This window comes from Coptis chinensis, chromosome 8 (assembly GCF_015680905.1).
Source record: "Coptis chinensis isolate HL-2020 chromosome 8, ASM1568090v1, whole genome shotgun sequence".
NCBI lineage: Eukaryota > Viridiplantae > Streptophyta > Magnoliopsida > Ranunculales > Ranunculaceae > Coptis > Coptis chinensis.
In genome coordinates this window covers 36,176,663-36,199,095 of record NC_141463.1, presented here as the reverse complement: position 1 = coordinate 36,199,095, position 22,433 = coordinate 36,176,663, and the positions used below count along the sequence as shown (strand labels likewise).

Here is a 22,433-nt window from a genome sequence, read left to right as displayed (position 1 = left end):
CGGTTGTAAGAAAACCATGATAATGTAAAACCATAATTTTCGTATGAAGTTCTCTTTGCTACAATGTAATATGATGCGCAAGTGCAAGTGCAAGTCATCTCAACTGCAGCTTTTCCCGATGGCAGCCACCGGTACCTCTTTGGCTTAACACAATAAGAATCTCTCGGTGGTAACTTCACTTCAAGAAACACGAATCATACCGAAGCCCTTGTGGGGCTATCACTGCCGATGCCTTTGCGGCAGGGCTTCTCAACCACAATGGCTTGTGTAGTCGAACCATCCCCGCCAGCTCGATTCTCGCAAAGCACACCTTGTCACCTTTTTTGGTCAATTACCCCGCACCAAATTAAGTTCTCGTGACTTATATCTGTCATTGCATTATATCCAATCTCCCATTCTCCTTTTTATTTTCTCAACAACTACCTCTCCTTCAACGCCGGCATTGTGGGCTATTAAAGATGCAGGAGCTACAAGTGCCTTTTGCACAATGTGCGCACCTAGCCGTTCATCAAAGATTATCAAATTTTTCCTTAATTGCAGAACAAACATTGATAGGTGAACCAATGCAAAGACACCACCACCGTGAACGATCCCTTCCTCTATGGCAAAGCAAAAGTTGCATTCTTTGCATCCTCATCCGAGCTTACGATCCTCAAGCTCGGGTTTAGTAGCACCCACCTTTATAACCGCAACTCCACCCCGAAACTTGGCAATTCTCTTGGCCACTTCTAATCATACCACGAATCTGTCTCGATAACTCCCTTTTTATCCGAGCTATTCTAGCGTGGATCTCATCTTTTGACGCAAAGATCTCGCAATTATTGTGGTTGAATCCTTGCCGATGGTCACCTTTCTCGCAATTCCAAGCTGCTTCAACTTCTTCAGATTTTCTATCATCAAGCCCAGATCAATCGGCTTGGAACTCACTCTGTTAGAATGGCAATATCTTGAAGAAGAGCCTTTACTCACCAAAACCTGGTGCTTTTATTGCGGCTACATTGATGATACCTCGAAGCTTGTTCACAACAAGGGTAGCCAAAGCCTCCCCAGTGACATCTTCAGCAATAATAAGTAGTGGAGATCGCAATTGGGTTGTCTTCTCCAACAAAGGAATTATATCTTTTATCGATGAAATCTTTTGATCTGTCACCAAAACCTTTGCATTTTCAAACTCAAAGAATCAACTTCTCCGATTTTTGTCACAAATTGTGGGGAGATATACCCTCTGTCAATCTCCATTCCTTCTTCGACATCAACTGTTGTCAGGATGATGAAGACTCAATAGACAAAACACCATCAGCCCCAACCTTATCGATAGCATCGGCAATCATGATACCAATATCCTCATCATTTCAAAGAGATAGTGGCGGCAGCTTTTACGTCCATCACGACCTTCGATGGACCTTGCTTTCTTCTCTAGCTCTGCCACTAGACCCCAGTATAGTCTTTATCAATTCCTTTCTTAATCGAGACGGATTTGCACCTTATGTAACACTCAACAACCCTAATTTAATGATTTCTCGTTGCAAAGAACAGATCTTTGTCGTTGTCCCATCCGCCAGAGAGTCATTTGTTTTACTTGCAACCTTTTTGTCGAAGGAGTAGTTGTGTTACATACAATGCTAAATAAAACTACCAATAATACATATAGCATACACGTTGAACACAATAACTAAATTTTAAAGTTCGATCATCACGCATTCCAAACACCAAGCGGTCAAATCATTATTATGCTCATAATCGCTATGCCTCATCGGCTCATCCTACTATAGTGAGAAACACGAACATTAGTTCAGAAAATATATAGTGTTCGATGATCATCGCTTTCATGATCATAAACTATAATGAGTAGAAAAGTTAAAAAGGGCAACACACAAGAAGCAAGGATCTGCAGGAGCAAAGTTGGTATATATCCGAGATGCCCAACAAGTACTACCAAAAAATGTGAATCGTTATGATGACAAGTGCTCACCCTAAATAGAGGGTGACAAATTTACAACCCGTGAAGACGGAAAATACAAATGTTACAAATGAGTCTCTCTCTCCCACAGAAATTCTAACTCCATCAAAGTAAGTACATAAAATTGGAATTGTGGAACTTTTCAATAATTCCAAATTGTAAAACTCATTAAATATTAGTTTTAATCTCAATTCCTCAACAAAAACAAAGAAAAAAAGTCCCGGAATTATAATTTCAGTTACTATTCATAGTAAAATCTCGATCGCACCTATATGTTTTTCTCTTAATCCTATATCTGCAAAAAAACTCAAATCTTAAACTAAGCACTGCAAAACAAGCATTTTCTTCAACTTTTAAATGTGAAAAGAGCCATTTCTACTTTGGATAGAATATTAATGATGGCTAATGATTTCAAGTTTCAAATAGCAGAGAGCATAATCAATCGAAGATGGTTTTCTGTTCATAAAAAAACGAAGGGTGGTATCTTTGATGAAATCATTTGTCCAAAGCAGAAACACTATATAATTTCTCTACAAATTTGATTACACACATCAATGCCTCCCCGCATAAAACTCAAAAAAAAAAAAAAAAAGAAAGGAGAATGGCCAAAATATATGCTAATAACAACCACTAGCGATCTTTGAAACAAAATAATTATGTGTATGCTTTTGGGAAAAGGGGAAATATAGGAGAGAAGATTTTAACAAGACAACTAGAAAATCGGAGGGTGATTTAGACATAACAAATCATGATGCCAACAAACGAGCATCTAAAGAAAGAATATCCTACCTCCCTTATATGAGAGCACCAAAGATTTTCCATAGGATTCGCAAGTTCAATTGCCCGAGCAATTGTTACCCCGTCATTCACCACTTTTGGGCTACCATATTCATCCAACACCACATTCCTTCCTTCAAAATATACAAGAAAGATAGCGAAAACAAGAATTTTGAGACCAATGAATGGTATTACTAAAAGAAGTCAGATATCCAGAGTATAGAACTTAGTGGACATAGGCAAACCAAACTAAAACATTTTCTATAAGGTCCTGTTCTCATTATATACCTCTTAAGCATATATCTATCACAAAACAGAACAATCGATATAAATGATATACCTCTAGGACCAAGGGTAACACCAACGGCATCAAAGAAGCTTATCAATTCCAACCTGAAGAGTCAGTCCTTGAAGCCCCACCAAAAGCAATTTCCTTAGCATTTGCACATACAACAAACCTGGTTGCTTTTCTCGCAGTAAATGGTCTACAATTGAGCTTCTGCCTCTGATTTGTCCTATTACTAAGGCTTCCCTGAGTTGGGAATTGGAGGATGGATGAAGTGGTGAGGGCATTAGCAGACACCATCTTCTTCTTTTTTTTAACAAAAGCAAATCAAGTTGAGGCAGATCTAACCCGGAACCTCCCTCGATCCAATTTGTTTTAACAAGGAATGAATAGCTGATGGAAAAACTGCAAATCAGTTTATAAAGGTTAGGCACTAACTTATTTATACATGAATTTTCAAAAATCTGACTAGTTTTGAACACTATATAATCTCCTAGCTTAATCTAAGATAATTTTAGTACCTGAAAACCCATAAGAGTTGTTAAACCTGCTGTGGAGTTGAAATGGGTAGTGGAACTTGAATTGTTTCGAAGTCGTTGGTGCGAGGTGAAGAGGGCAAAATACACGGATAGTGGAGAGCGAGATATAGCCGGATTAAAAATACACGAAGAGATATATAGTGGAGATCGAGCGAGATAGTTGGGATTAAAAATAAACGAAGAGATAGCGTAGAGCTTAGATATTTGGGATTAGAATGGCGTTTGCCATTATCGTGGAGTTCGCGAATGATATTCCCCGATCGAGATAGAGAGTACTTGTAGAAATGGAGTTCAATTTTTTTGGACTTCTATTTTTTGGGATTTCGTTTTCTTTAATTTATTCCGAGATATTTGGTATAATAGCTATTATATCATTTTAGTGCCGAGATATTTGGTATAATAGCTATTATATCATTTTAGTGCCGTAGATATTTGGTTTAATATCAATTATATCATTCAATGTGAGATAAATTAAATTTCCTATTATATCGGTTTTAGAATGGTGAGATAAATGAAATTTCCTATTATATCCGTTCCACAATGGTGAGATAAATGAAATTTTCTATTATATCGGTTCCTATCCACCATCCCAAAATCCATATATTTTATCTCGGTTAAGTAAGAGGCGAGATAACAGATTTATACTCGAGTTAGTACCTAAATTACAGACATATTATCTCATTTACAGGACATATTATCTCTCTTATCAGCAGAACCGAGATAAGGCTAATTTTAGAACCGAGATAAAAACCTTTTTTTTTAGTAGTGAAGGTGTCCAATAGTGCCCATAACTTGCCACTTGTCCATGCATGATGACTCATCACTTCTTGTGGGCCCGCAAAGTGGGTCCACGTGCTGTGTCCAATGACCCATAGAGCACGATGCTCAAGTTCAACTGGCAGATGACAAGATTTTCCAAAAATGATGAGGTAAGGAGACATCCTTATAGGTGTTTTAAAGGCCGGTTCGGTATGCCTATAAGGCATCTGATAAGCAGAGAGACCAGTCTTTCCTTGTGGGATTGACAGTTTTCTCCAGAATGGACTTTATCTCTCTGTTGGAGACTTCTACTTGGCCACTCGTCTGTGGGTGATACGGAGTAGCAACTTTGTGAGTAACTCTATATTTCTTCATTAAAAACCCAAAAAATTTATTACAAAAATGTGCACCCCTATCATTGATGATAGCTTTGGGGACACCAAAACGAGAAAAAATGTTTTATTTTACAAATTTCACGACAGTCTTATGGTCATTTGAGCGACATGCGAGTGCCTCAATCCATTTGGACACATAGTCTACAACGACTAGAATGTAGAGAAAATCTTGAGAAATAGGGAAATGTCCCATAAAATTAATGCCCCAAATATCAAAATTTCCACGATTAAAATGGGATTTAGGGGTATCATATTGCATTGGGTAATGCGACCTAGGTGTTGACAATGAATGCAAGCTTTGCAATGTTCGTGCGCATCGCGAAAAATGATAGGCCAGTAAAAACCACATTGTAAAACCTTGGCCGCAATTTTCTTCCCACTGAAATGACCACTACAAGATTGTTCATGGCAAAAAGATAACACGCACTACAACAGAACAACACTTTTGTGACGGCTAGGAGGCGTCAGAATTATTTTTTGTGACGCCTAGGAGGCGTTGGAATTTAGGCGTCTGTGTTGATGTCAGAAATATTTGTGACGCCAATATGTCACAATTGAAATATTTACTGACGCCTCTACGCCGTCACTAAATATGCATTACTAACGCCTCTACGCCGTCATTAAAATTGTATTACTAACGCCTCCACGCTGTCACTAAATTGGTGTATTGTCGTCACTATTGAACTTTCAAATCCCCCCAAAAACTGGCGCTATAACTTGGTGCCAAAACAAACTAACGCCTACATGCATCGGGGAATTATTAATTTGTCTTTTTTAGATATACTTACCGCCATCTTATATACCGTCGAGAATTATAAATTTGTCTTTTTAGAAATGCTTATCGACCTTTGTCGGGTCACAAAATATTATTTATTTTAAAAAAAATAATATTTGTTTTTGGTTTCCATCATAATATTTATATTTTTTTTCCCCTAAAATCGCCTGCATAAATACAACCACATAATATAATTAAGACTTGACAAACAATTATACACAAGGAAAATCTTAGTCATAACCATCACCAAAATTTGACTAAGTATATATATCACTAAATGAAAAACATTTAAAAGATATAGATGTATGGATATAGCAGAATCTACCAACATACTATTTCAATATAATCCCTATATAACAACTCAAGATCACATCCTAAGAAGCAAGAGCATGGGGTCCTTGACGATTCTCGAGGCGGTCTCGCTCTAAAACATACACACCTCGACCAAGGCGGCTGGCGATTCTGGATCTCCTGATGTGCATTTTCCCTTCATAAAAAAGAAAAGATTCATTTAAACTATACCTTAGTCAATACAAGCTAAGGAACCACTAAAACAAGCTATTGACTAGTCAATATACACGCTAAGGATCCACGGAAGCAACAAAACAAGTCAATAGGATGGTTAGTCTGTCAATGAGCAAAGGCACCCACTACAACTTTGTCAAGGCCATACAGATTTCTGTGCAAATATATGTACAAAATCCATAATGGGATACAAATTTATAAAGGAAGTGCGTGCCTCAGAATGGCCCAGATACACTAATCACAGCTAAAAATGTGAATCATACAAGAATACCACAAGAAAAGGCTCTAGTTTTGTTTCCTTTCGAATATATCAAACAATTAATAAAACAAGATGTGTGGTTGAATAAACACTCAGCCAATAAATACCACCAAAAACATCATTTCTCCAAGAGTAGACACAATATTTTTACCCAAAATCAGGAATATGCCAATGTTTTCAGCCCACCCTAGTGTTGAAATTTGGACAAATATCATGTTTAATCCATCAAATTTCCATTAAAGTTGATGTTATGTGCCTAAATTGCAAGCAATACATAAGAGGAAAGAAATAACTTTTTGCCCTTTTTTTTATCAAGTCAATAAGTACACAAACCTCGTCCAAGGAGAAGCTCGGCTAAGACACATCCAACGTACCACATATCAATGGTCATTGTGTATTCTATAGCTCCAAATATTAGTTCGAGCCATATAATATCTTGAGCATATGTATGATATATTGGGTTTGCCGGTACCTATATAACAAAAAAATATCAATGTCAAGCCTTATCATATCATAACCCAAGAGGGCTATAAAACTATTGTTTGACAACTTACCATCTTCTCTCGCACTTTCGAAATCACATATCTTAAGTCGATGGGTGTGAGGATTAACCTACAACAAACAAGACTTCAAAGGTCGGGACCGAAACAATTATACCCAACTAAAACTAACATAAATTGCAGTCAATACACATCCTTTAAAGTAAAGGGTAAACATTGAGGAGCGAGAATCTCACCAATAAATTTTGTGGTTTAATGTCACGATGACAAACTCAATAACACCATGTACATAAGCAAGTGCTCGACAGGATCTACAAAGCATAAAAATGTTGAACAAATAAATAATATGATAAACAAAAAATTCAGCTAAGTGTTAGTATCACTGCATTCAAGTGTTTCTCAGCTTTCAAATAGACATTAAATAAATCATATATATAAAGGTGTATCTTTGAACCATACAAAAGTGTATCCAAAAACTTCTTAGGCAGATATGAGAGGTAAGTACAATATTTGCAACCAATTCTTATCAAAAAAATAAAAAGAAAAAACAGTAGACATTGTTGCTAACAAGTTACAACCCAAGGAACAGGTATTAAACAAGAAACATGACATGCCATTACCATGTGTGTTGTCCCGTCACATCACACGAGCTACCACCTCTATAAAGATAAAATTTGTTCCACATAACCACATAAGCGTCCACATCATAGTCAACCTGGTTGGAGGACTAACATCACCAACCCCGCAGGGTAACTGACCATAACAGAACAGAAGTGACTCTTGAGAAACCAGGCCGGGCTGACCCCATAGAACCAAATAACAATGATGGTGATGATAACAACAATGAACAAAAGTGATCATGGTGTGAATCCAAATTATAATTGCAACCAAACTGAAGCAAGTAGCTAGTAAGGAAGCATAACAAACCTGGTTAATATATGACTCCATTTGATGTAATAACTCGTAACCCTGAGTACACAACCAAAGTCGAAGGTTCAATAGCCTAAACGTGTTAAAGCTTGCTTACAGTAGAATGCAACAACACTAAATCACCTACCTGTTTGAAGTATCGAAGATGAGCATCCATTGTCCCATCCAGTTAAAACAATCAGTCCATCTACTCCGAGTGGTTGTGTAGGTACATGGATGAAAATACATGGCTTACTAGATAGTTTGGTGTGTAGCATGGGCAACAATCTTTCTATACATTGCTACATAATCAACCTGAAAACAGCGAAGTAATGTATTTCGACTTAGTGAGGGCTATTTCACCATAAAAAGGTACATATCCATGCAATAAAAATGATGTAAAGGTTCCTCAACCCTTTTGCTATCCATTATACTACTCTAAACTACAAACCAACCCATCTAGAAATCAAGTCCATCAATTTAGGATTAACTAAACCATGTTGTAATATCCAACTTGGTGATAACCTGAATTCATTCTCTCTGGCCATAATAGAAAGTCCAAGAAAAAAAAAGACGAAAGAACAACCCTTTTCAAAACCAACAAACAAATTCAAGTTCAAACGATTAAAATGCTAACAAGCTAAAAGACTTCATTGAAATGAAAGGTTCACAACTAAAAGTAAAGATCAGAAAAATTAAATCATCACAACCAACAATAATATTGAATTCAAAAGAAAACAATATAGAGTAAAACTCAATACCAGTTTAGTAACTTAGCTACAGTTCTGTGCACTTCACAGAGTTAAAAACTTAACGTTGCCAGAACTTACTTGATTCAAAGAATTCTGTGGAGTTGCATATTCAAACGCCGTAAACACAAAACCTCGCAACATTTGGAAGGCAGTTAAATGAAATATGAACTTCAACATAAGAGTTAGTTCCAACTTGTTGTACATAAACTTCTCTTTATACTAATGTCTGGCATTGAAATTAAAACTACATTAAGGGTATCAACTTAGAATGCCTGAGAGCAACACTTCCAAGCAAAACTAATTTTATCCGAAAATACATGAGAAAAGGAGATGGACGACAAAATAAAAAGTTTTAGGAGCTCATCCTACATTACATGAACAAATTAATTTCATATAATTGAATCCCTACGGAAAAGGATGGATACTATTTGTTTAATCGTGGAAACGGTGAGGAAAGGCATCCCTCAATTCATCACCGGCCGCTGCTGTCTCGCTTGTGTTACATTCTGACCATACCAACAACAAGAAGCACCAGCAGGTCCATGGCAAGAATGACACCCGGTGGCCAGCGAAGAATACCCCCAGCAGCGAGAAGCGAAGGTAGTCCATGGCGCAGAAGTGGCAGCAGAACACCCAAAGAACAAAGAAGTAATAAAGCACCCAAAGACACACTCCACCCAAAGACACGGCAGAAAACAAAACAATTATAATGAATGTCTAGAATGGCATAACCAAAAGGTTAGAATGGAGCAATTTGAACAAACCAAAAGCACGTGCTTTCACACGAATGGCATAAGAAAAACTATTGAAACTAAATGACACATGAGTACTCACAATTCCATAAAGCAGATGAGTAAAGCAACAAAAAACGCCACGCCAATTGAACAATGAACCATCGGTCATCTCACAAACGCCTTCAACCTCGTCCCCACTCAAACTCAGAAATCCATTCTTGAAACCAATTGCAAGAGTGCATTAAAACAAAGAACCGCCTAAAACCAATAGACGGACATTAAAGGTAATAACAATAGGGTATTTACTCATTACCAATATAAGTTGGTTTTTTGCAGCTCGACTTTGCCACCCAAAGTCTCGAAGGTGTTTTGCCACCAAGGAATCACACGCACATCATATATTCATTTAGAGAAAACCACCATTCTAACAATAAAATTTTATACTAATCCTAGAAGCATTTCATTTGGAACTTAAAATTAACTCAACACACTAAGAAACAATAGAGACAATACATTAAATTGTATCTACATACCTTAATAAACTCTTCTGAAAGACCAGCTTTGTAAGAATAAGAATTCACTTCTATTAAATGAAAGAGTTTGACGGGAATTGTCTTGATCGTTGGATATCCTGGAGAAGAAGAAGTGTTATAGAATGATTTCTTGCAATTCTTACCAGTATGGAATGAGTAAAGAATCAAGCTACAAGTCTAGATCTATATGAAATGGGTTTCTTTTTCAGCTATCCTTACCTAAAGGCACCGGTTGGTAGGGTAAGTCAGACTTATACTAGGAGTCTCAGACATACTTATGAAAGCCGGCGAATATAGCAGCATATGGGGAAGCACTAACTACTAGTTAGAGGCTATTCGCAGAGACTCAGACATGTACCAAGCTAACTAGGACTAGTACTCGGCTTCAGTACCTAGTCGTTGGTTCTCAAGTTCCAGCTTTGTTGGGCCTTACTTAAAAAATAGAAAATAAAAAACGACCCAAAGTACAATTATGACTTCTGTTGAGTAAAACGACTTGAATAATTAATAGGATGTAACGCAAAGAATGAAGGTTGATAAAAACATTGTGACTTACCTTTGTATCCCCGAAATGTAGTTTGAATTCGAATAGCTGCAATGTTCTCAATTGACTTTTCATTAAGTCCGGGATGAGAAGTACCATTACTTAACTCTTTAAGAGAGATTTTTCAGTAGCTGAAGATACCTAACACAATTACATGTGATAACAGATGGGAAAAGCAAAGCAACAATAGTAATGATGCTATTTAAAGAGTTAAATACAAGAATGCCCTCTCTAGTTCACTAATAAGACAAAATGGCTCCCTAAAGTGGAATTTTGTTAGAGGAAGGTGTTAGAAGCCCTCTCTAGTTCTTCTTCCTTCCCTTCAAGGATTTCTTCAACTAAAAGAAGTAAATAAATAAAATTTTAAATTAACATGATAAGTGCACAATTGAAGTTCTGGGCACAAAGGATTTTTTAAACCTTTCGTGGTATAAGCTAGTTAAAACTTAAAACCAGGCAGCTATATGCATCCTAACTACTGGAATTTAAGCTCCCTCTTGCTTTTACAACCAACTTCCACCACTGTGTTACAAAAATTAGTAAACCTACCTCAATCAGAATCTATCCTGTATGAATGCTCTAACTACCAAAATAGTAAAGAGTCATGCCTTGACTTCTGAATTTTCTATGGACAACTCTTTCCTAACTTCACTTCTAAGTTCTAACCAAGCACCATGTGCTTTGATATTTGATCTAGCAAAGCAGACCGGATACTTGAAAATTATCTAAACATAAACAAAAGGGTTAAATTAAGGCCTACATGGAAACTCTTTAGTAGTTACTTCCTAATTCCATCATATCATCATAAGCAACCAAATCATAATGTGTGAATCCTCTTTTCTAAACCATGTCCTCCATCTGAACAGTTACATTTACCACATTCACCCCTTAAAGACCATACTACTAATAACAACACTAATTCCATTATTGTGTATATTAGAAAACCATAAACAAAGGCTTGAGACATATCTAATATATCAAGTGAGCCTCATCGAATTGAGCTCTGAAATCAAGATTGCAGAACTGTATTTAGATGCAAAATCACGTAATGCATTCAAAAATAATCTATATAAATAAAATTCGAAATCTTTATGTATGAATTTAGATATCTTTGTATGCATTCCGACTTGACAAAAGTTGCAAAAATGCTAATTAAGTAAAAAATGCCTCAACATAAACCACATGTTCTCAATTCCTTGACAGCAATCTCAACACCTAGCACTACTAAAAAAAAGGGTTGTTATCTCAGTTCTAAAATTAGCTTTATCTCGGTTATCCGATATAAGCGAGATAATGTCCTATAAATGAGATAATATGTCCCATAACTTAGGTACTAACTTTCGTATAAATATGTTATCTCACTTTTACTTAACCGAGATAAAATATATGGATTTTACCACTGGTGGTGTGGAACCCCATATAATAGGAAATATCGTTTATCTCACCATTATGGAATTGATATAATAGAAAAATGTCGTTTATCTCACCATTGTGGAACCCGATATAATAGGAAATTTAATTTATCTCAGATTGAACCGATATAATTGATATTATATCAAATATCTCGGCACTCAAATGATATAATTGCTATTATATCAAATATGTCGGAATAAATTTGGCAAAGAAAACACAAAAAAAAAAAAAAAAAAAAAAAAAAGGGACACACGCGATGGATAAGGAAGTCCCGCTCTACAGGACTCTCTCACGACTAGCACGAAAATAAGGTGCGAAAATCTGATTTTTCCTTTACTTGTATTGGGGTTTTTTTAGAAACCGATGGTTTTCTTCTTAATTTTGGTGAATATATGTGAAAGCAACCATCGGGCTTTTCAGAAATCGATGGTTTTCATCATTAGCTAAAAGGAACAAAAATCGGTTTTCTTAGAAATAAAAATGTTCTAACACCTATCCGATGCAAGTTATATGTTTGTTGAAATGCTTAGGTAGAATTCCAATTTGCTAAAATTAAATTTTGCATCATCAACAAATTTCAAAAATTAGATTAAGTTATTTAATTTGTGTGGAATTTAATCAGAATTGATTGACTCCATTCAAGCTTTCCCGAATCGTTCTCCATTGCAAGTATATGTGCTCTGCCGGCATTGTCCATAATGCAAACAAAGTCATTAACCTCGGGTGCCCAAATCTCCTCATGTTGCCAAAGCTAATTGCGGTTTGGCTAGATTCGAACTAACTTGAAAGAAGTCTCTCATGAAGAATAAAAAACAGTTTTGAAATCAACTCATCAGCTATGACCTCAATGCCCTTATCAAGCTTGCCCTTTCGAAGACGGCAGATCGAGGGTACTCTCCTCTCTCTAATAATTCACTTCTCGCTTCACCACCAACATTTCCATGTAGTAAGCTTCAACCTTTCTTTGCAGCCAAATGAGTATGTCAATGCCTTAGTGGTGCCGGTGGATTGTCAAATTCCAAGAGATATTGAAGGTTTAGCTTCCCAAAAATCATTCAAAATTTATCTCCGACCAATTTGTTAAACAAGTTTTTGTTTCTAAGTATATACATCAGTTGTCTTTCATATAGGAATGTGGTCAACCTAATGCTCCATCTAGAGATAACATTATGGATTACGATGTTTTAGGTCCCTAGAAAATAAAGTATAGTCGCCACTCAATAATTTTAAGCTTACATAGATTGTAGGCTTTGAATGAAAATAAACAGGTTACAAAAATCTCAAATTGGGTTTTATGTTGTTTGTAATTATGTGGGCAACTTTGGTTTCCATGTGTTCCACAAAAATCTGTTTTATGTTACCTCGAGATCCTCTTATGTGAAAAGTTGTGTCAATGTGGAAACACAAAGGCATCCTAAATAAAGACAGGACAAGAAAATCCACTTCCTAAAATTTTGAATGGAAAGACTGACCTGTTTGAGTATGTACTTCATTTTCTCAGATCAATTATTGCAATGGCATCGAACAACAAAATCCCAAAGAATTGTTAGTTCTTGAAGGTCAACCTGCTTTTTGTCTAGTACCTTCTCAAACTGAAAACCTTGGTCATACTTCGCTTCAACACATATTACCATTTGTTCTTATGAGGTATACATCATAATGGTATTGAAGTCATTACGTGGATAAAAGGAGAGAGATATTTGCTTTTGACCTCGCGGCTCTAAGGGGTTTTCTCAAATCCCATGCTTGAAAAGCTTCTATTTTATAACAAGTAGCCGCACCGGTTAGGGTGTTAAAAAAGAGTCGTGACATAGTTTGCTTTTAAATATGGTAAATAGTTCTTTTATTATGTGCTTGCAAAACCGACATTCGCCTTATCACATTTTTTCGCAGGTTATATAGACTTGTGTGTGTTGGAAAGTTTGAAAATGGTTATTAATCTCACACTTTGTTGATATATGTTTGTTGTTATGTCAAAATGTTTCAACTTATTTCTATGCAAAGCAAAATTTAACTGAAATATTTTATTTATTTTAGGATTTTTAAGGTTACTTTATTTATTTCTAGAGTACATTGCTCTTTTCCTTATTTTTAAGGTTCTCGTATATGAGTTGCATATTTCTCGTTTGTTATTTTGATATAAATACCTGCAAATATCTTAGATTACTTTTTTTTTTTTCAATTGTTCTAGGCTGGCAAGTAAAGTGGAGAGCCCTTGAAGGTTCCGCTGTGGAGGACTCGATGTTGCATATTTCACGGGTTAAGAACCTTTTACTTTATATCGGATATATTTTTGATTTAGCAAAATGGGTATATCTTGATTTAGATTGTTCTAACATCTTTAATCAATTAATTAATTTTTAGGCAAAGACTTGGTGAGGTGAAGAAAGAAAGAGGAAATGAATCAATCCTCCTTTTTATGCAACTGTTGATGGTAAAAAGATTTGTTCTGGGACACTATCTACCGAGAAGTGCACTCGATAACTTATGATTTGGTATTTGACAAAGAGTTTGAGCTTTCACACACCGGAAGAATGGGAGTGTTTACTTTGTTGGCTACCAAGTTGAAATGCTAGTCAAGAGTCCGGCGATGATCAATTTGATCCGTGATGATTCTTCTCCAAGATGATGAAGTTCCTCCTCTTATCGCCACTTTCAACCGCTTAATGGTACTATATAGTTGTCTCTTGTTGTATAAAATGATACTCATCCGTCTTTTGTTAGCTATTTATGTTTCGTTGTCGGATTTCTTAGGGAAACCCGAGCTCAAGGTTGAAAAATTAAAGGCTTCTCGCCGATAAGGCCAAAGTTGTGAAGCCCGGAAACTTCAAGAGCTAAACCTAATGCAAAAATTGCTAAACTAGTTAAGGATGATAAGCCCTGGGTTAGTGATGATGAGGATGATGATAGTGATGATTCCGATGAGGAAGATCTTGAGGAAGATGATTCTCGATGATGAGGTATTCACCAAAAAACGAATCATCTCGTGGTGTGTGTAGTAAATTTAATATAATTAGTCAAATTCTCGCGTTTGATAACTTGCCATCTTGTTGCAATTAATATATTTTGTGTTGTTGTACAAGTGTTGGTATGTCAATAGACATGGTTGTATCATGATATTCATATGATCTGTTATGATTCTTTTTTCGAACTTTAATGGCATGTGCTCGCATTGTGCTTTGGCTTGTTGGCAACGGTTGCCGCCGTTATTTTATAATAATAATGAGAGATGATGCAGTTTGCAATTTGATTAATTTTCATGTTTGCATTCTCTCATTTGTTGTTTCTTTTAATGTTGACAGGACATGCTTGCGGTGAGGGTGATAGTGATGAGGAAGATGATGATTCCTCCGAGGAAGATGAACCCACTCCCCAGGTAATAACCCCATCTTTCTTTGTTGAAAATTATGGTTAATGGTTGCATTATTCAGATGAATGTGCACATCGTAGATGTTTGTGGTTCCCTCGGTTACTAAGTTCATATTTTTCTTTTTCCCCGCTTTTTTTTCTTTTTCCTTCTTTTAGGTTAAAGCTTCAAAGAAGAGGCCCCATCGTTGAATCTGCTAATCGAAGACCCTGTTTCTGAGAAGAAAGCAAAGTTAGTTACTCCTAAAAAATCGTAATTGCTGCGTTCTTAATTCTATGATGTCATTATGACTCCTTTGAGTGTGTCATTAGTTTCGGGGAATGTGAGGAGGTTTCATTGATACTTTTGGCAAAACCATGTGGAATCTAGTTTGGTGTTCTCGGACTTCTAGTGTGCCATATCTTTGCAAACTATTTGTATGTAAGGTGTTTTATCTTGTCTTGGTGTAATGATCAATATTATTTTGAAAATCCTCCGCTCCACCTAAAAGCAAAGATTATGCGTGAGATGTCTCTCCATTCATGCGATTTATCTTTTATCCCCCTTCTTTAGTGTGCCATTCTTATGCAGTTTTATATCGTGTAAGTTCTCAAGACTTCATTCATGGAGCAAAGATTCTTTCAATCGACCCTTTAACAAAAGTTATAATGGTAGTTTTGTGCATTAAAAGTGTTTTAGAAGCTTTCCATGTTCTAATACCGTTGTATGTGTTTGGCTGTTTTGAATGGTTAACCTCTTTTAGAACCTAGTGTTCTAGGAAACTAATTGTTATATATGCAAGAAGCACTCTTTCTAAACCTTAGGATTTTTGTTATCGATCTTGTCTAGAATTTACTTACGCTTACAATATTTTCAATGTTTGATTGTAATTTTTCTATACATAGATTCGAAAAATGCTTTTCACACGCTTTTATGTCAATTGATAGTGCTCGGACAATTGAGGAAAGGATGAAGAGTTAATAAAACGAGCTATTGACCTTGAATCCTTGATGACATATAATTTTAATTATTGTTGATGGAAATAACTCTACATCCTTTTTCTTTGACATATACATGTTTTCTCTTAAACGGACATGTCCCGCCACCGCTCCAATTGATATGAAAGTAGAAGCACATTTCTTCGTCAAGGAGGTCGACATTGCCGAATTTCTCTTGCATTAGATGATATTTAATCTAGATCGATCCCTCATTGGAGGTATGTAAAGGTATGTAGGGAGTCTTTTCTGCAATTCCTATCTCTATTATATTTATTTTAAATGCACAAAAGCGCCTATTTATTAACAACGCTTTTTACTCTTAGGTCGAAAGTGCTTTAAGAAAGATGGAGATTCTATAAGTAAAGTGACACAGGTTTGCAAAAGTTTCGGTAAGGTCACTATCGCAACATTTTTATACTTGTTCAACCCTTTCTTTTTGCCCTTCTTCTTTTGTTTATATCTCTCTTATTGTGTGGTTCTATTGCTTAGAAGTTACTTCTAAATGAGGACCCCGTGATCTATCCTACCGAGAGCTTCATTGGGGTGAGATAGCTTCGAGTGACACACATAGTAATTATGTCCTTGAAAGCAATCAAATAATTCTATTTTGGTACAGGCCTCCACTAAAGATGCACCTCAAGTTGAGTCCTCGGTTGCCAAGTGTGGAGATAGTCTTATTGACATCAATGACCCGATTCCCTCGAGAGATTTCCGCCGATATATTTTCAAAGGAAAGATTGACTGAAGAGTCCTCTAGCATAAGTCCGTTGTACAGTGATGGAACTGGATTGAGCATAAACATTGGTCATTCTTTCAGAAGTTAGCACAGGATGAGTTTGTTAGAAATGATGTTTCTCTTATGGATCAGGACCATCTTGGATATTTGTCACCACTTACTAAGTTGATGAAGAGAGTCTTGGAGCCTATAATTTTTCATAGCTGACAACCGACGTGAATACTTTGGGACCTGTGGATTCTCAAATTTTTTTTGAGTAGGAAATTCAGCAAGAACCATCTCAGAAGGAGGAAATTCAAATAGAACCATCTCAGATATAATTTGATATAATAGTAGTTGATACAATATTTGAGTTTCTATATATAATTGATTGATCAAGAGTACTCTTTGAAAGTTAAGTTTATATTCGACATTGTTCTTTCTTATATTAATGAAATAAGTTCTTTAAAAGAATTTACTTATGTTGGGTTGCTTTTGTTAATTGGTATTGATGTTTGTGAATATGAAAGGGAATGTGGTGGTTTAGGACAGGTCTTTATTTGTTTGGTTAATTGTCATGAGCAATACCAACAAAAATGACAAAGGGTGAGATAAAAGGTTGTCCAACAATCTCTTTTCTAAAAAATTTATCACGGTTATTTTTTGATATTATCTCGGTTTCAATAAAAAAATCTCTCATTCTATACTAATTGGTTTCAATCAACAATTTATCTTGGTTTTATTTTATATAATATCAGTTTTATTTAGAAAACCGAGATAATATATTTAGATAAGATCTCAGACTTATGAGATAATTTAGTAGCTTATTATCTCGGTTTTATAGAACTCTATTATCTCAGTGGATTTTATCTCGGTTGTTTTTTTCTAGAAAACCGAGGTAAAAACTCTAACATCTCACCTTTTAGCTGAGCTTATAAACCCTTTTTTTAGTAGTGTAGCTTCTCTCCAACCAAGTTCACCCATAAAAACCAACCTTTATAACAAAAACCACAATAAACTCACTAACAACTCAATCCCCAACTCCTAATTCCTTCAAAAAATCCCTAAATTACTTACTTAAAGTAAATAATTCAAAATTTTACCATTTTTTACTCAAATAAACCATAAAAACAAAAAAGAAAATAAGATGTACCTGAATACCAGCTCGTGATGAATGAGAAACAAGCTTCTTCTTATCCTTATCTTTATTTGCAAACCGTTGTTTTTCCCCGCTAATAATTACTACAAGGCCATACATCATGTTAAGCTAATCTGAGTATAATTCAACATTGGAATTTTCTGCTCCAAATGAGTGTGACGCAACACGTTCTAGGATTTTCTTGTCAACCCCAACACGAAAATCAATTTCTCAGCACCGCTCAACCAATTTTTTGAACCCTAACCCACAAACAAACAAAAATTAAAAAGAAAAAATCAATCCAAATGCTATTAACAATTAAATAGAGTGTCTCTAATTAATTGAGAAGAAAAAGTATACCTTGAAGCAATAGGAAGGAGATGAAGCACACCGTTTCGGAGTCGAACGAAGAATTAATGCTAAACTTTATTTTTGAAGGGAAATAGGGTTCAGGAGTAGCTTAATTTACATCGGCTAAACTAGAGACACTTTCACCCTTCTTAGATTAAGGACAAAAAACGTGGTTCGCTTATTTTTTGGGCCAAAGCCTGGCGACGGGTTTTCTAATTTTGAGACTCAAAATCCCGTCCTAAATTTAAGACGAGGATTTATGTCTTAATGGGTCATCCTAATTCAACAATTCTGGTGTAGTGTTTTATTTTAATTTATTTATTTATAGTTTTTTGGTAAGAGATTGTTCAAGACCTTATCTCAAACAAATGGCTAGCGAGTGAAGTCGAGAAGAATGAGATTGATTCTGGTTTAGGGTTTTGAGATTGAGAAGAAAGAGAGATGAGGTCGAGAAGAAAGATGAAACTGTTGAGAAGTGAAACTTGACGCCCTCATCTCATGTCACATGCCTAGCACGTGTTTTAGTTGTGACAGTTTATAAAAATAACTCTGACCCCTATTTGTTGTCACTATTTTTTTATCCATTTTTTAAATAAACTAAAATACGTTTTTGAATTATAGTGACGCTAAAACCACAAACTGACGCCTACATGCCGTCACATCCCTTCTGACGCCACTTTGGCGTCACAAAACCAAAAATACCCCTATCACAAAAATGCTGTTATGGTGTAGTGACGTCGGTGTTTTCCCAGTCGGGAATACATCAGCGAATGAGTTGGTCGGAACAATACTTACAGAGGTAGGAGTCATCCCAGAAATAATATTTTACATTGGATAAGAACTTTTTACGATCAGGGCATGACCAAGAGGAATGAACTTCCTCAGTAACTAGGTAGTTAATGATATCTGCGTATCATGGAGAGGAGAAAATGGAGTACAAATGCTCGTCCGGGAAGGAATCACAGATGGCATCAGAATCACTATCAATGTCACTAACCAGCCTTGATAAATGGTCGACCACGACATTTTCGGTTCCTTTCTTGTCTTTGATTTCCAGGGTGAATTCTTGCAAGAGAAGGATCCAGCGGAATAATCTCTGTTTCGCATCCTTTTTCGCGAGTAGGTACTGAAGTGCAGCATGGTCACTATATACGATGGTTGAAGATTCGACCAGGTAAGGGCGAAACTTATCCAAAGCATAGACAACAGCTAGGAACTCTTTCTCAGTTGTCGTGTAATTAAGTTGAGCGTCATTAAGAGTGTTACTAGCGTAGTAAATGACAACGGGTTTGTCATCACGTCGTTGGCCTAGTACGGTGGCAATAGCAAAGTCGCTAGTGTCACACATCAGTTCGAATGGTTGAGACCAATCAGGGGGTTGAATGATAAGAGCGGTAGTCAGGGCGATTTTTAGAGTTTCAAAAGCTTGTTTGCAATTGAAATTAAAGTCGAAGACCGCATCCTTAAGCAGGAGATTGGTTAAGGGTCGAGCAACTTTAGAAAAATCCTAAATGAATCGTCTATAAAACTTGGCGTGTCCTAAAAGGCACAGATATCATGAATTGTTCAGAGGATAAGTAGAGAAGCAATTTTAACAATTTTAGCTTTATCAACCTCTATCCCATTTTTCGAAATAACATGACCTAAAACAATTCCTTTGATAACCATAAAATGACACTTCTCCCAATTAAGTATCATAATTTTCTCTTCACAACGTGTTAACACTTTAGAAAGGTTGGATAGGCAGTCATCAAAGGAGTTTCCATAAATGGAAAAGTCATCCATGAAGATTTCCATATAACGTTCCATCATATCACTAAAAATGTGAAGCATGCAGCGTTGGAAAGTACCAGGGGCATTGCAAAGACCAAAAGGCATTCATTTGTATGCAAAGGTTCCAAAAGGACATGTGAAAGTTGTCTTTTCTTGATCAGCTGGATCGATGACAATTTGGAAGTAGCCGGAATAGCCGTCAAGAAAATAGTAGTAAGCATGACCGTGCGAACGAGGGACCATCCGATGTTGCCTATCACGTCTCTCTTTGTGCATAACACTTAGTGCAAAGGTGAAAATAAAAGACACGAGTATAAACAAGTTGAGTCTTTTAACGTCAAATTCTCAAGACGAATGTGAGTCTTTTAACATCAGATCCTTAAAACGAATGTGAGTCTTTTAACGTCAGATCCTCAAGATGAATCCCAACCTGTGGGAGCAACGGGATGACGGCGAAGTTTATCCTATTGAGCTGGTGTCAGACAATAATATACCTTATACTGGCTCATATCAGATAGTAGGTCAAGACCTGAACAGAAAGGTGTTTGACAATTCATACACCACCCCATCTTTTTCGCCCGTCGCTTTCGAGCAAAAGTACTACGACCATTACCTATTCGAGATGGGCGAGATTTACACCAAATGATGAGCTGAAGTTTGCGAGGAAGAGAATAGAAAAGGGAAGAGAAGGAAGGAGTTGAAATTTTTGGTACCCATTATTTACCAGAAGGCACGTTTGCTAGATTAACAGAAGACATTTATACTCAGTTCTGAATATAGTTTTTGTGGACTAAGATTCCGACGCTTGCAACCACACTCTAGGGATTTTTAGAAAAGAAAATAGAAGAGGGCCCGGCTACCCTAATGGCATAATTTCTCTGTTTATATCACATGGACCAGTACACCCGGTGAATCTATTAGTCTGTGTAGATTGGATCTTTGAGAAGAGTCTCTTCGACATCTGGAGAGCGCAACTCATGATAATGTTTTACGCGTTGGCCATTTACTTGAAATTCACTTTCATCATTTTCGTTTTTCAAAGATATAGCCCTATAAGGGGTGACAGCAGAGACAATGAAAGGACCAGATCATCGAGTTTTTAATTTTCCTAGAAAAATGTGTAATATTGAGTTGTATAACAAAACTTTTTGACCAACTTTGAAATTTTTTCTTAATATGTGCTTGTCATGCACTCTTTTCATGTTGGCTTTATAAGATTTCGAGAGATCATATGCATCACTCCGAATTTCCTCGAGCTCATTTAACTGCAATTTTCTCTTTGCACCTGCCGCATTAGTATTATAATTGAGGCTTTTGATGGCCCATAGAGCACGATGCTCAAGTTCAACCGGTAGGTGACAAAGTTTTTAAAAAATGAGGCGATAAGGAGACATCCCTATAGGTGTCTTAAAAGCTGTTCTGTATGCCCACAAGGCATCAGATAATCGTAGAGACCAGTCTTTTCTAGATGGATTAATAGTTTTTTCCAAAATGGATTTGATCTCCCTATTAGAGACTTCTACTTGGCCACTGGTTTGAGGATGATACGGAGTTGTCACTTTGTGCGTGACTCCATATTTCTTTACTAATGATTCAAAAATTTTATTACAGAAATATTTTCCCCCATCACTAATAATAGCTTTTGGAACTCCAAATCGAGAGAAAATATTTTCTTTTACGAAAAAAATGACAATTTTATGATCATTAGCACGATATGCCAATGTCTTAATCCATTTTGACACGTAGTCAACTGCTACCAGTATGTAAAGGAAACCATGAGAATTTGGAAAGGGAAGTCGATGCTCCATACATCAAAGATTTCCACAATTAAAATGGGATTTAAAGGCATCATATTATGTTGAGTAATGCGTCCTAGCTGCTGGTAGCGGTTGCATGCTTTGCAATGCTCATATGCATCTCTAAACAGTGTTGGCTAATAAAATCCACATTGTAGAATCTTGGCCGCTGTTTTCTTACCACTAAAATGACCACCACAAGATTGTTCATGGCAGAAGGATAACACATCATTGTGTTCCCAGTCGGGAGTGCAACAACGGATTAGTTGGTCGGAACAATACTTGAAGAGGTAGGGATCATCCCAGAAATAAAATTTCACAGTGGATAAGAACTTTTTTCGGTCATTCTGAGACCAAGATGAAGGGACTTCCTCAGAAACTAAGTAATTTACTATGTCATTACCAAGGGGACGAAAAAAATGGAATATAAGTGTTCATCCGAAAGGAATCACGAGATAGGTTCTCAGATCGTTGTATCGATATCAACATCAATCGACAAGTCTTGATAAATGGTTTGCAACCACATTTTCGCAACCTTTTTTATCTCTAATTTCTAGAGTAAACTCTTGCAAAAGGAGAATCCATTGGATCAACCTCTATTTTGCATCTTTTTTAAATAATAGGTAACGGTTACCGCATGGTCATGGTCAGTAGAC

General features: G+C 36.3%; 2 long non-coding RNA genes and 1 pseudogene across 2 annotated transcripts; all 3 read right to left on the bottom strand.

The window, feature by feature from the left end:
• Positions 1–314: 314 nt before the first annotated feature.
• Positions 315–3,323, bottom strand: LOC147481315 (ruBisCO large subunit-binding protein subunit alpha-like; annotated as a pseudogene).
• A 3,773-nt stretch (positions 3,324–7,096) lies between these two features.
• Positions 7,097–8,548, bottom strand: LOC147481314 (uncharacterized). The gene is made up of 4 exons (XR_015207041.1): positions 8,515–8,548; positions 7,833–7,999; positions 7,703–7,744; positions 7,097–7,528 (listed from the first exon to the last, which is right to left on the bottom strand). It is a non-coding gene; the product is annotated as an uncharacterized LOC147481314 (long non-coding RNA).
• Positions 8,549–9,701: 1,153 nt separating this feature from the next.
• LOC147481313 (uncharacterized) lies at positions 9,702–17,933 on the bottom strand. Its single transcript, XR_015206226.1, has 3 exons — positions 17,873–17,933; positions 10,260–10,295; positions 9,702–9,801 (listed from the first exon to the last, which is right to left on the bottom strand). It is a non-coding gene; the product is annotated as an uncharacterized LOC147481313 (long non-coding RNA).
• Positions 17,934–22,433: the final 4,500 nt, after the last annotated feature.